Here is a 16,007-nt window from a genome sequence, read left to right on the forward strand (position 1 = left end):
TCTGATTGATATTTTGGTTGACAACTATTTAATAGTGATTCTAAATTATTTTTAAGTAAAGTTTATCATCGATACTTTATGTAGTTTAATATTTTAGTTGGCGATAATTTTATCGTATTTGTAATTTAATATTTTAGTCGACAATAATATTTTTTGGGGTTTCAAAGTAATATTAAACTATAAAAAATATTATTTTTAAAAATAATATTGATAATTTTAAATTAGAGATTTTATTTTGATTAATAACAATTTTTAATTATCAAGATAAAATAATATTAATATAAAATTATATATTACACCCAATATGAAGAATATTTTAAGTCTTCTATATCCCTTACGTTGAGAAGGATAGGATATTTTGGTCAATAAATAATTTTATTTTCTTTCCATTTATCCAAGTAAACTATTTAAGAGATTGATTTTATCCACTTTCCTCAATCAAGGTAAACAAACATAATAGATTATGGTTTCCTTTCCCTCCCCTTGCCTCTAGGTTCGTTTCATCCTCCCACGATCCACACCACCAGGTAAACAGAGCATTAGGGTTCATCCCTTTAAATACAATTCAAAAGATAATCTAGACTTACTTCTTTAATGAAGTAGTTGACCATTGAAAACATAAATTAAGAAAAGACTAAAATCATTTAATTCTATTATAGTTTCAAGTAGATCTTTTGTACTTCCAACAAAAAGTAACCCCAAAGAATATGGTTCCAAGGATCACTTTAATTTCCAGCACTCACCTTTAAAGTGATTCTTTAGCAATTAATCCAAGCTTATTTCGAAGTAACTTGAATTGTCATCTAGGAAGTGTTTTGGTAAATATATCTGCAATATTCTCATTACTTATAACTTCCATTGTCTTAATAATACCATCCAGATCCTTTTCTCAAATAAAATGTTACTCAAGCTCAATGTATTTAGTCCTTGTATGACATACAAGATTATTTGTAAGCTTGATAGCATTCTTGCGGTCTCCAAAAGTAGTAATTGGCTTATGTATAGGAATATGTATGATCCCGTTCGGAATCTGAGTCAGATGGAGGCGGGTCTTGTTGTGCTCAAAGTTGACGAAGAGTCGTCGCGATGCTGAATCAGTGGGGTACCCCGTGGACAGGTGCACACGGGTAATCGTGCAGAAGGAAAGGACCAGGATGATGACGCTATTTCTCTGCACACACTCAGACAAGTCATCCGGTCGTTAGAGACCAGAAACCAGGGAAAAAGTCCCCAGGTCAGTCCCTCCGACGCTCAAGTCAGGTACTTTTTCCCCAGAAATCACAGAGAAAACACGAAAAGTAAAAGACTGATAAGAAAATGACGAGTGAGCGTACCTGCGTAAGGGACAAAGCCTCCCTTTTTATACTGCAACTGGGGCTTCTGGAACCTGACAAATGTCAAGGAATGTCGGGTGTCAGGCTTTGTCTGGCAGTGGTCGACACGTGACTTTCTCTTATAGGCTGGCGGAGGAATCAAGAGGAGTATGAGCCTCCCCTCGTTAGAATATTCCCTGACATGTGGTGATTGTTCTCTGACTGGTGGTTACGATTCCTTGCAGGCTTATTTGTCCAGTAGTGTCTGGTCTCCTGACCCACCTTCATCTGCGTCGTTCGAAGCCTATATATCCTGACCTGCACTCTGGGTCTAATACCCGACCTGCATTTGTTTATTGCTATCCTAGGCATGTATGTTTCGTCCTGCACGCTAGGTCTGTCCGCCGACCCATATGTGTGGGCATGAACGCCCCGATCTGCACGCTGAGTCTGTCCGCCGACCCCTATGTATCTGCTGTTATCCATGACATGAATGTCCCGACCTGCACGCTGGGTCTATCCGCCGACCCATATCTATTTGTTATTATCCATGGTATGATCGTCCTGACCTGCACGCTGGGTCCGTCCGACAACCCACATGTGTTTGCTGTTATCCGTGGCATGAATGTCCCGACCTGCATGCTGGGATTGTCCGTCGACCCACATGTGTTTGCTGTTATCCATGGTATGAACGTCCCGACCTGCACGCTGAGTCTGTCCGCCAACCCATATCTGTTTGTTATTATCCATGGTATGATCGTCCCGACCTGCACCCTGGGTCAGATCAATGACCTGCATAGCTTCCTCAGAAGTTTTATTCGGTATACCCATCCGATCCATAAGTTGACTCCTTGGCCGCGCACAATCTCTGATTATATCTGACCCATGGGTCTGATCCTCGATTGACCTTGGTCCTATGGGTCGGGTCCATTTCCGATTCCCTTTGGGGTCAAATCCTACTCCCCTGGTACTTCTGATCCCTGACCTTCACGATGGCATTGTCCCAGAGGCTAAACTTCCGACCTCCAGGCTGGCGTGACTTTTGACTAGTCACGAGGGCTAGACTTTTGACCTCCGGGCTGGCATGACTTTTGACTAACCACGAGGGCTGGACTTTTGACCTCCAGGCTGACATGACTTTTGACCCTTCTGTAGCTTTGACTCCTTGCCAAATCATCTCACAGACTCCACATTCATATACCATATCAATATAGATCTTTAACAAGTCTTTGCAGCCATATGCATTCTTAAGCAGTAAGTACATCAACTTTGTATTTTGCCTCAGTATTTGATAATGACACAGAAGTTTGTTTCTTGCTACACCAAGTGACACTTATATTACCATACAAAAAACATAACTTGATTTAGATCTTCTATTATCCAAATCTTCACCAAGGTCAACATCGGTGAAACCAACTAAGGAATTGCTGACATTCTTTTTGAAAAATAAACCCAAAGTCTGATGTTGAATTCATATAGTTCAAAATTTTCTTTGCTACTTCTAAGTGAGACTTTCTTGGAGATTGCACAAATATACTAACATAGCCAATTGAAATAGTAATATCTGGCCTTATAATAGTTAGATATAAAAGACTTCTAATACGAGCATGATAAGGTTTAGGATTTGGATGGAGTGATCCTTTATCATGCCTTAGCTTTATAGTTGGATCAAAAGGAATACAATAGTGTTTGCTTTGATTTAATCCAAATTACTCAACTAACTTCTTGGAATAACCTTGTTGTGTGATAAAAATTCCATTGTCCATATTCACAACTTCTAAACCAAGAAAATGATGTAACTCCCTCAGTTTCTTGATGTCAAACCTTATAGCAAGCTCTTCTTAAGTTGTTTAACTTCCACTTTGTTATTTCCTATTATTATCATATCATCTACATATAAAAGAACTTATATATAGATCTTCTTCTCTTTTAACAAATAAGTTGGAATCTAAATCTGATGCAGTATAACCATAGAATTGTAAGTATTGAGAAATTTTTCCAAATCATGTGCACGGAGCTTACTTGAGTCCATAAAAAACTTTCTTGAGTTTACAAATATAATTGGCTGTAAGTTAAACACATAACTTGGAGGTTGTTCCATATAAATATCTTTATCAAACTCTCCATATAAGAAGACATTCTTCACATCAAGTTGTCATAGCTTCCAATCATCTATAGCCGCCAAAGATAACACTAAATCATCTTTGCCACAAGGCTAAAAGTTTCTTCATAATATTTGTGAGAAAACCCTCGAACAACTAACCTTGTTTTATATCTGTCACACGCTACCATAACTTTCCTCTTGATTTTGTATACCCACTTACAAGAAATAGGTTGTACATTTGGGGGCTTAGGAACAAGTCTCCAAGTTTGATTAGTCTTAAGAGCATTTATTTCATCATCCATGGCAAGCTCTCATTCCTTATTTCCTTTTGTTTCTTCAAATGTATAAGGTTCTTCATAGATGCAAAAAAAAAAAAATATGTGCTAATGAAATTTTTGTCTCTATATTGAGCAGGCTTGATAATGATTCGCTTTGGACTTTGTGACTTGAGCACTTATGTAAATCATCTATTTCCTATAAATTATTCTGTCGAGTAGATGGATTTCACAATCAATCATTAAATTAGCGATTGAATTAAATTCAATCACTAATTTAATTATTTAAATTAAAAGGTAAAATACTGAAAAAAATGACGAATAATGATAAGGAAATTTTTCGGAATTTCTAGAAATTTTTCCGTAATTTTTCGGAGCTCGTATGGCTCAGGTTACGGGGATAAAAATAGGGCCCAGAAAAATCTGTTTAGGCTACCCCACTGAACGAGGAAAAGTTTTATTTCTTTTCCTATTTCCTTTTTCTTATTTTTTTTTCTTTCCCTCGTCGAATCCCTCACCCGACAGTTTCCATTTCTTCTCCTCTTCTTCCCTCTCCTCTGTCGTCGAGGAACCTCCTGTTCCTCTCTGCCTTAGTGCCGGCGGTCGTTCTCTTTACCTCTGCCAAGTGCCGCCGGCCACAGAAAACTTAGCACCAAGCGCCACTTGCCTTCTCCCTCTCCTGGTCGCGGTCAACAGGAGCTCGCCGGGAGACCAGCGTCAAGTCGTGGCCTAGGCTCCGACCACCTCTCCTCTGTCTTACCTATGCCCTAGTCTCCAGCCGACGTTTCCTTCTCGCCTACACCCGAGCACCACCGTCGGTGTCTTCACCGTGCCCTAGACCTCTCCACAGCCGGTTCCTTTTCATCCACCAGTTACCGGCCGAGAGGAAACGAGGGCTCTGATTCAGGTAAGGCAGATTTGGGGATTTTGATACAATTGTGATGTTTGTGCTGAATTGAAGGGCTAATCACTGTGGTTTCTCTTTTTCGCAGCAACTTCTTCGTGATTCATTGAAATTGTGCCCTACCTTCGGCCATTGTTCTAGCAGCAGATAACTTGCTACCACACTTAAGGTAATTTGTGGACCCTAGCCTCTAATCTAGGAGATGTAGTGTTAGATCGCTAAGTTCATGCCTATTCATGTTGGACAGCGATATCTCATGGGTTCGGCTACCATTTCGGTAGTGATAGAGCTCTGGCTGTAAACAAACAAGAAACCATCAGCAGCACCTTCTTTAGCGCTTTCTTCGACTGAGAGATAGCAAAGGTGTATCTTGTTGAGGTAAGGAATAGAGGAATTGTTTCATTTCTGATAGCGTACACAGATTTGGAGCTAGGAAAGGTTAAGGATAACGTTAGTGAGGATTTGATTTAGCTAATTAATTTATATGTAATTAGCTAAATCTGTATATCATGTATTACAGGACTTTGATTCGAGACGGTGTCTCGACGAGGATTTATTCGGATACGATCCTTTCATTAGAGGCGGGTACCTCTTGACTTATCTTTTATGATATTGTCAATTGGATATGCATAGTATTTTATAGCTACAAGCAATGATCATGTTTGCCTTTGGTATGTCACGGTTTGATACTCATAGCATGTTCTGTTTTTGTCGTTTGTTATGTATCCATGTTTATGCCTCGTGATTATTGTCATGGTTACCTTAATTCCTAGAGTAAGTGGCATACCATGCTTTACTGATGTAGGACTAGATTCTGGATTTTTATTATCTGGCATGTGTACCTATATTTTTATATCATATCTAATCTGTATACCTAGACCCTTTTGTTTTGATCCATGTACATTGTTGGTACATATTTTATGAAGGTGGATATGTTCTGGACTTAAGTTGTTATATCATAAAGGACCTGTATACCCTAGATCTGTGGATTCGACTTACTGGTACTAGGGTACATATTTATATATATATATATGGATTGGTTTAGGATATGGTCATGCTTAGTGTCATGCACCATTCGCATATTGCATGCTGCGTGATAGTCTGCTCCATTATTGTAGAGCATATCGCCAGTTTCATCACTGTTCAGTGCTCCGTTGGTCCGCTCATGGGTAGCGTGACGCAGCGTGGTAACACATCAGTTTTGCTCTGTTCGGTGCTCCGTTGGTCCGCTCATGGGTAGTGTGATGCAGCGCGGTAGCACGTCAGGGATCCCTCCCCGTTATGGTGTACCGGGAGATGAGAGCATTGCGCTCCCCCATTTATTATTTGGGGTAGGAGTATGTGTGTACTCCGACAGCATCCCGTCCACTCGGTCACTCATCAGGAGTAGTGACGTCAGAGTGCACGGTTGTCACAGCCCTACCCACTCGGTCTCACCATTGTGTGTGAGATGGCTGATTGGCGTCAGGGGTGACCATGACATTGGCATCATACGCATTGATGCATTTATTACTTGTGCTTGCTGCATTTATTTGCTGCATTTGGTTGGATGCATATGTATGACATGCATACAGGATTTATGACACTCTCGGTTTGACGACCTTTTGTTCTGGATAAGAGTTCCTGGTGAGTACAGCTTCCTCGGTTACCTTTCAGTTTTGCATATTTCCTATATATGATTAGGAAGCTGTATTCCATGTTTATTGCTGTTAAGTATATCTTACTAGGCATGTCTATTGGTATTCGCTGAATTGTTGAACTCACCCCCGTGGACACTATTTTTTTCAGGTACCAGGTTGTTTATGATGTCGCTTGGAGTATCCTGTTTGCTGGTCCCTACGTCACCTCAGAAGATCTATCGGTTTCATTTATGTTTTGTTTGTTTTATGTGTCAGTGTGTTTAGTTTGTGCTCCGATTTTGTTTCTGGTGTTTTGAAGTTGTTATGTGGTATTTTGTATTATTGTTGGTTGTGTAAGCCTAGCCAGCTAGCAGTTTTGTGTTTGGTTTGTATTTGATTTCTGTCATTTTCCATTGTGTTTTGGTTTTGGTACAGCCGAGTGGGCTGCTTTACATATAACTGTGTGGTTGTGTTTTTATTGCATCAGCCGAGTAGGCTGTATCATATAACTGCGTGGTTGTGTGTATATTCCAGCCGCATGTGGCTGATGTATATTGTGCATGTAGAAATGATTCAGATTGTCAGCCGTACAGGGGAGGTGCTGCCGAAATTTTTCAAACAGGGACTCCCCCGGGGCGTGACAATTTAGTGGTATCAGAGCAGGTATACGATACTTGCTATGTGTTCTGGATTTTCGAGATTTATCTAATACCAATTTATTTGGTATCAGAGATCGGCTTACGATTCTTATTTTCCCTATGTTTCGGATTTCGTGTTTTGGTGTTCTCGATGTGACTTTTCAGGTTTTGGGACCTGGCAGCAGCAGGACATCTCCAAGCTATAGGAGGTACGTTGGTATACTATTATTCTACTATTTTGTTAGAGTATGCATTGTTGACTATGATAGTTATGACATGTAGTAGCACTTTGTATTTGGTATCTGTCTGATGTTGTAGTCATATTACATGTGATGGGTTAGCCACTGATGATGATCGACCGTAATAGAGATTAAGGGTTACAGTTTCTGGTGATTTTTCATATCATACACCAGTAGTTTTTAGCTTCTAGTACTACTAGTAGGAGATGGAGGCACATACCTACCTCTGCTATTATTAGTTGTGTAGTGGATAGTATCTACCTATTTATGTTGACCTAGCCAGTAGTATACCATGTTTTCTTAGTTAATTTCATCAGTAAATATTGGTTTACTCTTGTTAGATCGGTCAGTAGGAGTCTGATTTACACTTGTTGATTTGGGTAGTCGTATATTGATATACCTTAGTTGCTTGTGGAGGATTAAGGTATTCTTGATTAGTTAGTAGATGACTGATTTAGTTTTGTTGGTTTGATCAGTAGAGGACAGTCAAACTCTATTTTTAGAGGTTCAAATCTTTTGATTATTTGTGCTTAGTTAGGTATCTATAGGACATTTGAGTGCATGACTCATACTGGCGTAGAAAAGACTGAATTAGCCGTATACCATTGTCGGCTTGGTCAGTCTATTGAGGATCGATGTATCATATTCCATGTGGACTTTAATTTTAGACTGTATGTACCTAGTTGGATTGTCTATGATTGTGTTTTCCTGTATAATCTTTATGTTTGATTTTATTTAGTTATACCCCTAAACCATGAGAGTAGGTAGCATAGGGATTGTGTGGTAGATTGGATTAAATATGCTGATTATACATACCTGTGTAGTTTATACACTTGATTATTATGTGTTGTAGGAGTTCTATGATAGACTGTCAAAATTAAGTAGTGAGTGTATATTTGTCCAGATGATGATTATTGTGGGTTTCTAGTAGATTATACCCTAGTGGTCTGATTGGTTTATTGGAGGTATTTTGTCGATTAAATCTATGTTGTGAAATGTACACATGTGTTTGAGTGTTTTATTGGAGGTATCTTATCGACTTAATCTGAGTTGTGATATGTGCAGATGTGTTCAGTGTAATATTTGAGGTATCTTGTTTATTATATGATTGTTCTGAGTGTATACTCGTGTCGATTATGATTTGTTGGAAGTATTACGTTGATTATACTCTTGGCATAGGTGTATATATGTCATGTGAGTGTTGTTTAATGTGTATTGTTGATTATACTTATGTTGATATATGCACACGGGTTCGGTATGCATTGTTGGAGGTATCACGATAAATTATACCTATGTTGTGAGTATGTGTGGTGTGTACAAATTGGAGGATTATGTCGATCATACATATGTTGTGAGAGCACGTGTGTCAGGTGTATTGTTGATAGCAGCTTGATAATTCTACTTATGTTGAATGCAGGATGTGGAGTGTCTGCATTATGTCATTTGTTGGATTACCCTGTCAACCCATTTTCTTATCAGTGGGTGACTCACTACGATGTTGATAGATTTGACAATGAGTTAGATTTGATTGCTGGATTGTTATACCTTTGGCTGCCCACAGTGATATGTGGTTGAGTGATCTCGTGCAGCCTCTAGTTGGATAGTTAGGTGCTTTAGACACTTATGGATCGTTTGTGGTGGAGCGGAGCTCCCACATATTATTGTTGGTTTGTGGTAGAGTGTTGCTCTTACATATTTTGGATTGTTGTGGTGGAGCGTTGCTCCCACATATTACAGATTGTTTGTGGTGGAGCGTTGCTCCCACATATTACGGATTATTTATGGTAAAGCGTTGCTCCCACATATGTGGTATTTTCTGTGATGGAGCGTTGCTCTCACACTGAGGATCTATTCTTGGTGATTTATATCGTTGGTGATCAGATTTCTGACTTGTTGTCGGGAATCTTAGCGTTAGGAATGTCTGTGATACAAACATTATGTGTCTTGGTTTTACCATTAGGGCTTGCGGAGCCTTAGATGTTTTCAGGGACTCGATGATTTTGGTATATCTAGGATGTTTGGATTGGTTTTCATTGTCTTTGTTGATGATGTTGTGATTTAATACGGATCCGAGGTGAGTCACGTACACCATCTTCGCATAGTTCTAGAGATGTTTCGACGGAAACGTCTATATGTGAAGATCAGTAGTGTGTATTTTGGTTATCTTCTGTGAGATGTTTGAGACACACGGTCACCAGTAGGAGTATACCGTGGTGCCACAGGAGATAGAGGTTGTTACCGTTGGGAGTAGACGGAGTCTATAGAAGATGCTCGCAACTTTCTTTGTTTGGCTCGATATTTCCGGAGATACGTTGAGGGTTTCTCTCGGATTGCTATGTCACTTACACGCCTGACCAGGAAAGACGTGAAGTTCACTTGGACTGAGGATTGCGAGACCAGCTTCCAGGAGTTGAAGAGGAGATTAGTGTCGGCTCCAGTTTTGGTTTTACCTTCTGGAGAGGATGGATTCGTACTCTACACCGACGCTCCTCTATAGGGTTTGGGTGTTGTTTTGATGCAGCATGATAGAGTAGTCTCTTATGCTTCTCGTCAGTTTAAGGAGCTGTTGAATGTATACTGAAAGCATAAGCTTTTGTAAACATTTATGTTAAATAAAGAATCACATTTGGTCAATTTATCTACATTTGTTTGTAGTTGTTCAATTAATTTATATTGTAGATAACATAGTATGTGGTGTCACATATAGAAGATGATGTTATCAGTACCTTATAAATTATAAACAGTAGCTCACGATCAAAATGGAAAAGAACAAACCATTGGAAGGTCGTAGTGTAATTAGGAATTAGTTTATCTTGACTATATAATTACACTAGTACATTTAGAGTGTATTGAGTAGGACCATTTGAGGTTGTTTCTTTTATACTGACTTTATAAAACAACAAATACCTCGGTTATTATGGAAGTGTGTGCTCTTAATCCTAATATAATAACAAGCACATATATTTGATATTTATTTCTTTAATTTATCAATGGGTGAGATTTAGTTCGATGAATCAATAAACCCGATAAGTTGGGAAATGATATCACTTATAGTGTGTGTTGTTGATTATAGAAGGAAACTGTGTCCTACAGATACTAGGTTGATAATGTCCTCAAGAGGAGCTCATAAGGATTGTCATGTTAAACCCTGCAGGTGGACTTAGTCTAACATGACGATAAGGTTGAGTGGTACTACTCTTGGACTAAGATATTAATTAAATGAGTTGTCAGTAACTCACTTAATTAGTGGACATTCGATATCTTAAACACAGAGAGACTAACACACTCATAATAAGAAGGAGCCCAAAAATGTAATTTGAAATTGGTGTGGTAGTTCAATAATAGTTCTCTAGTGAAATGAATTATTATTGATAAAATTAAGTTGTGTGTTCGGGGCGAACACGGGATGCTTAATTTTATCGGGAGACCAAAACCAATTCCTCCTCTCGGTCCCTATCGTAGCCTCTTATTTATAGAGTACTATACTCACCTATACCCACTTTCTATATCCACCTAAAGGGGGCCGGCCAAGCTAGTTTGGAATCAAGCTAGGGTCGGCCTAAGCATGGTTTAAGGTGGCCGGCCCTAGCTTGAACCCAAGCTAGAGGGGGCCGGCCATATTAAATTTAAAAGAATTTTAATTTTAATTTTTATTATGTGGAAGATATAATTTATTAAAAAGAATTAAAATTAAAATATCTCTCTTGTAAAGGATCTACAAAAGATTAAAGAAAGAGATTAAATCTCTTTCCTTATTTATAGATTGGTGAGATATTTTATTTTCTCTTTAAAAATTATTCAGATGTTGAAAAATTAAAATTATAGAAATTTCTTTTTATCAACCATGAAGAAATTTTTGAAGAGAAATTTTATTTTTAAAATTTCCGGAAACAAATTAGGAAGTTTTAATTTGTTGATTAAAACTTGTCTAATTTATTCCTCCATGATGTGGCCGGCCATTATAGTTTAATTGGGAAATTTTATTTTATTTTTCTCAATTAAATCATGTCAAGAAAATTAAGGAAATTTTATTGTAATTAAATTTCCTAATTTACCAAGGCTAAGGAATATAAAAGAAGGGGTGGGGGTGCCTTCATTGGTGGCAACCTCTATTATTTCTCTCCCTCTTTTCCTTGGTGTTGTGGCCGGCCATCATCCTCTCCCTCTCTTCCTCTTGTGGTGGCTGAATCCTTCATCTCCCTTGGAGCTCTTGTGGTGGCCGGATACTACTTGGAGAAGAAGAAGAAGAAGGAGAGAAAGCTTGTATCTCTTGGAGCTTGGTTGGTGTTTTGTTCTTCATCCTTGGTAAAGCTTCCTTATTGTGGCCGAACCTAGCTAGGAGGAGAAGAAGGTGGTTGGTGTTTTCTCATCTCGGAAGATCGTTACCCACACAACGTCCGAGGTTAGAAGAGGAATACGGTAGAAGATCAAGAGGTCTTTCTAGAAGGTATAACTAGTAATTTTTCCTTTCCGCATCATACTAGTTATTTATGGAAATAATATCAAATACAAGAGGCTTACGATTCTAGTATTTTGAATATGTTTTTCGATGTTGTGTTCTTTTGTTTTATTTTTCCTTGTGATTTGATTGTTCTTTTCAGTTAACCTAAAGTTATTTTAGGAAATTAAATATTAGCTTTCCATAAAAGGTTTTGTCTAGTCGGTGGTGGTTGCTCCCATATCCAAGAAGGTCATGTGTCTCGCCACGTCAGTACTGGGAACCAATTATGGAAATTAATATTTAATGGAATTAATAACTTAAGGTGATTTGGGTCGAACGTGTTAAGTTCCGCAGGAGACCCAATTCAAAACCTAAAAGAACGAATAGATTAAGTTTTGGATCAAACGTGTTAAGTTCCGCAGGCGATCCAAAATTTAATTTAAAAGAACACATGGTAGCTAGGAAAAGGTTCAGACATTTGTACAAAATTTTTATACAGTGGAACCTCTAGGTTTTCCGAGTAGCAACCAACAATTGGTATCAGAGCTAGGGTTTTGCCTCTGTGTATTTGGTATTAGTTTAATTATGCACATGTCATACATAATTTAGGCAGGTTAATAGTAGGATGTGCTAACTTTGTGGATGCAGGATCCAACTATTATGGCTTATAGTTTTATGTGTGTGATTGGACCCTTGGACATGTCAAGGGCATTTATATGTGTGTGCATGATTGTATTATAAAACACAGCAGGAGCTGTATTTAGTTTTATTAGGATTTTATTTTTGATCTAGATACATGTACATTCCTTTTATGGAATATAGGATCAAAATTGTAAAATTCTATTTATGTCGCGGATCGAATCTTGCAAAGCGTGGAACCTTCTGAGGACCAGAGGCGCAGCGGAACAAGGAGCAAGATAGATGCGACAGCTAGACCCGGTGGCGGTGGCCAAATATGGCAACAGCTTGGAATGACAACACACGGAGGACAACCATAGATAAAAGTCATAATAGTTGAAAATTAGATTTTCTATTTATTGCTTTTATATTGTGCTGTGTGTGTATGTTAGTATACATGTTTAGTAGGCTAGCGTAGTTAAAATTCCCCATTTATAAATAACTAAGTGGGAGAGGGATTTTTAAGTAAATCCCATGGTCTCTATTACTGGTTTGTAAGTGATGCAAACAAGCTTGCGCGTTGGCTATGAGTGCCTTCCTCCATATCGGATGAGCTTGTTTGTGGATCACTAGAACAGACTTCCATTTCGGATGATTATAGGAAGTTAATTAAGAGCGTGTGATCTTCCCCATCGGAAGGGGCATAATCTTATTAATGGACTTAGTGTCAAGTAATGGTATACTGTAAAATACCGGAAAAATAGACGAATATTAATAAGGGAAATTTCCAGAATTTTTGGAAATTTTTCAGGAATTTTTCGGAGCTCGTATGGACGAGCTAACGGGGACAAGAACGGGGTCCGAAAAAGCCTGTTTTGGCTACCCGATTTAAGCGAGGAAAAGATTATATTTATATATCCTTTTTCCTTTTTATTTATTTATTTTTTTTTGTTTTCTGTTGTCGCCGAACCGAGCCATCTACCCCGCATCTCTTCCCCGAGACCTTCTTCTCCCTCGCGACCTTCTCCTTGCCCTAACCGCCACAAGCGGCGGTTCATTCCCCTCCCTCACGTATAAGCTTCGGCTCTTACCTCTTCTTCTTTCTTTCCGAGCGCGCAAGCCTTAGCCTCTGCCCCGATTTCTTTCTTCCCGCACGAAGCAGTCCAGCGACGCCGCCGAGCTTTGGTCGCCTCATAGCCACTCTCCTCGGTTGATTCTCTGTACCGGCAACCGAGCCATAGCGCTGACTTCTTCCCGACGCCTTCTCTGCCCGAAGCCGATCACCTCTTCCTCAGCCCTAGCGTCACTTTTCGCGACGCCGGCCAAGGTTTGGCTACCCTATCTCCTCCTTTCTTCTGGTACAGCATTGCATACCTTTCCTTCCACTTGCGTCGTCCCGATTGCAACGGCCGACACTGGTCGGAAAGCCGCCGATCACCTCACTGTGGTCACACCTGATGTGCTTTGCCTTCTCCACAGGGAAGACAGATTCAAGGATAGAGAGTTCGGTGCCTTGGCTGTTGGCCACAGGTTTTTGGTTCCAATCGGTTGTTATTGTCTACTGTCGAAGAGGAAACAGGTAGAAATATGATTTCCAATTTTTGTGCTTAGTGAGTTAATTGGTTATTGTGGTGTTTCTTGGTTTCCAACAGCAATTAACCTTTTGCTGGCAGCAACAAAACCTTGTGTGGATCAACAATCAAGGCTGTGAATAGAGGTAAGGTGTATAAATTTGTTTTGGTATTAGGTTCATATTTGGAAGATTTCAAGTTTAGACCTAAATCAAATTGTATAGTGGAACGAATATGTAGCTAAATAAAATATCTGTGTATTGGTATTTCAGGACTTTGACGCGAGACGAGTATCTCGGAGTCAGATTGGACCTTTCTATTTTCGGAGGCGGGTACTTTTGACTATTTGTCTTTGATATGCTTAGTAATGAAAATAATAAGTTGCATTAATTGTGTTTCATATTTGTTTCGGTTAATCACTGCCCAATACATGTTACCTGTTTGATTGGTTGTTTGATTGCATCTCTTATTGATCTTGTACCTGATTTATCATGCTCACGGGTAGTGATATAACCATATTTTACCATGTCAGGACCTAGGTTTGATACCTTATTTGATCAGTATACCTTGATATGATTTATTCACTATGGTGCCCATTGTTATATGCTCAGAGGTTGGTTTAGTATATTACCATGCTTAGTGACATGCACCATTTGCATGATCGCATGTTGTGCGATAGATTGCTCCATTATTGTCGAGCACTTTTCCAGCTTCCATCACTGTTCGGTGCTCCGTTGTGACGCTCACGGGTAGCGTGACACAGCGTGGTAGCACGTCAGTTTGACTCTTCCGGTGCTCCGTTGATCCGCTCAGGGGTAGTGTGACGCAGCGTGTAGCACGTTAGAGATTCCTCCCCGTCATAGCGTACCGGGAGATGAGAGCATTGCGCTCCCCCATTTATGATTTGGGGTAGGAGTACGTATGTACTCCGACAGCATCCCGTCCACTCGATCACTCATCAGGAGTAGTGTTGCTGAGTGCACGGTTGTCACAGCCCTACCCACTCGGTCCCACTGTTGTTGTGAGTCGGCTGACTGGCGTCAGGGGTGACCATGACATTGGCATCATATGCATGATGCATTTATTGTTTGTGTTTGTGTTTGTTGCACTTATATGCTGCACATTGCTTGGATACCTTGATTGACATGCATACAGGTCTTCTATACCTTTCGGACTGTTTGTCCTTATACCGGGTCCTGGTTAGTACAGATTCTCTCCTGTCTTCTTCGGTTGCATTTACCTTTATTTTTATCAGGAGACTGTACGCATGATTAGTGCTAGGTGTTATTTCTTTACTTTGCATATCAATTGTACCTGCTGAGTGTTGGACTCACCCCGCCTCCATTGTTGTTATTTTTAGGTTGATGCTGTCAGGAGGGAGTTCCAGTTGCTAGTCCCCTGCAGATCTCCAGCTATTTGCTATCGTTTGTATTGTTTTGATACACACTTGACTATATTTGGATTTGGATGTTGAATACTTAGATATTATATAATTTGTCTCGTTGATGGATTTGTTTTCGATTTTATATTACTACATGTCTGCCTGGACGGCAGAAGAGGTAAGAAAATCGGATTTGGGCTTTACGAGTGTAGTTGAGTAGGGTTGATTTCGAGTCAGAGTATTACTATGTTGTTTATTTTTATTAACTGCGTGGTTGTGACAGCCAGAGGCTGAATACTTGTATAAACTGCGTGGTGATTGGTTTTATTTACTGTTATTATTCCAGTCGCCTGTGGCTGAGGTATTTGTGAGATGTAGAAAAGTTTCAGATTGTCCACCTACAGGGGAGATGCTGCAAAAATTTTCTCGGACAGGGACTCCTCTGGGGCGTGACATATACACTTAGACACATCTAATAGTATCCTCCCCATCGGAGTCACTGCTATTATTTGTGTGACCAAAAGATACCAACTATTAATTTTATTTGTCAAAAAGTTAGGTTGACAAGATAATAAAATTAATGGGTTAAACCCTCCTTTTACAAATGCTGAATTTGTATACGTCCACACTATCGTGGCATACAATATTCATGGTGTTTTGAGGTGTTGGTTAATTTAAAATAGTATTGTTTGAGGAATCAATATTATTCTAAATTTAGAGTTCTGACCAAAAGTTATTTGTGATTCTTAGGATGACTTTCAACCCACTGTCCATCATACTTCAACAGAATAGACTTACTGAACCTAATTACATAGATTGGAAAAGGAACCTGGACATTGCCCTTACTGCTAAAAGCTATAAATTTGTACTGACTGAGCCTTGCCCTGAAGCACCTACTGGTGAA

Source organism: Zingiber officinale, chromosome 9A (genome assembly GCF_018446385.1).
Source record: "Zingiber officinale cultivar Zhangliang chromosome 9A, Zo_v1.1, whole genome shotgun sequence".
In the NCBI taxonomy this organism is placed as follows: Eukaryota; Viridiplantae; Streptophyta; class Magnoliopsida; order Zingiberales; family Zingiberaceae; genus Zingiber; species Zingiber officinale.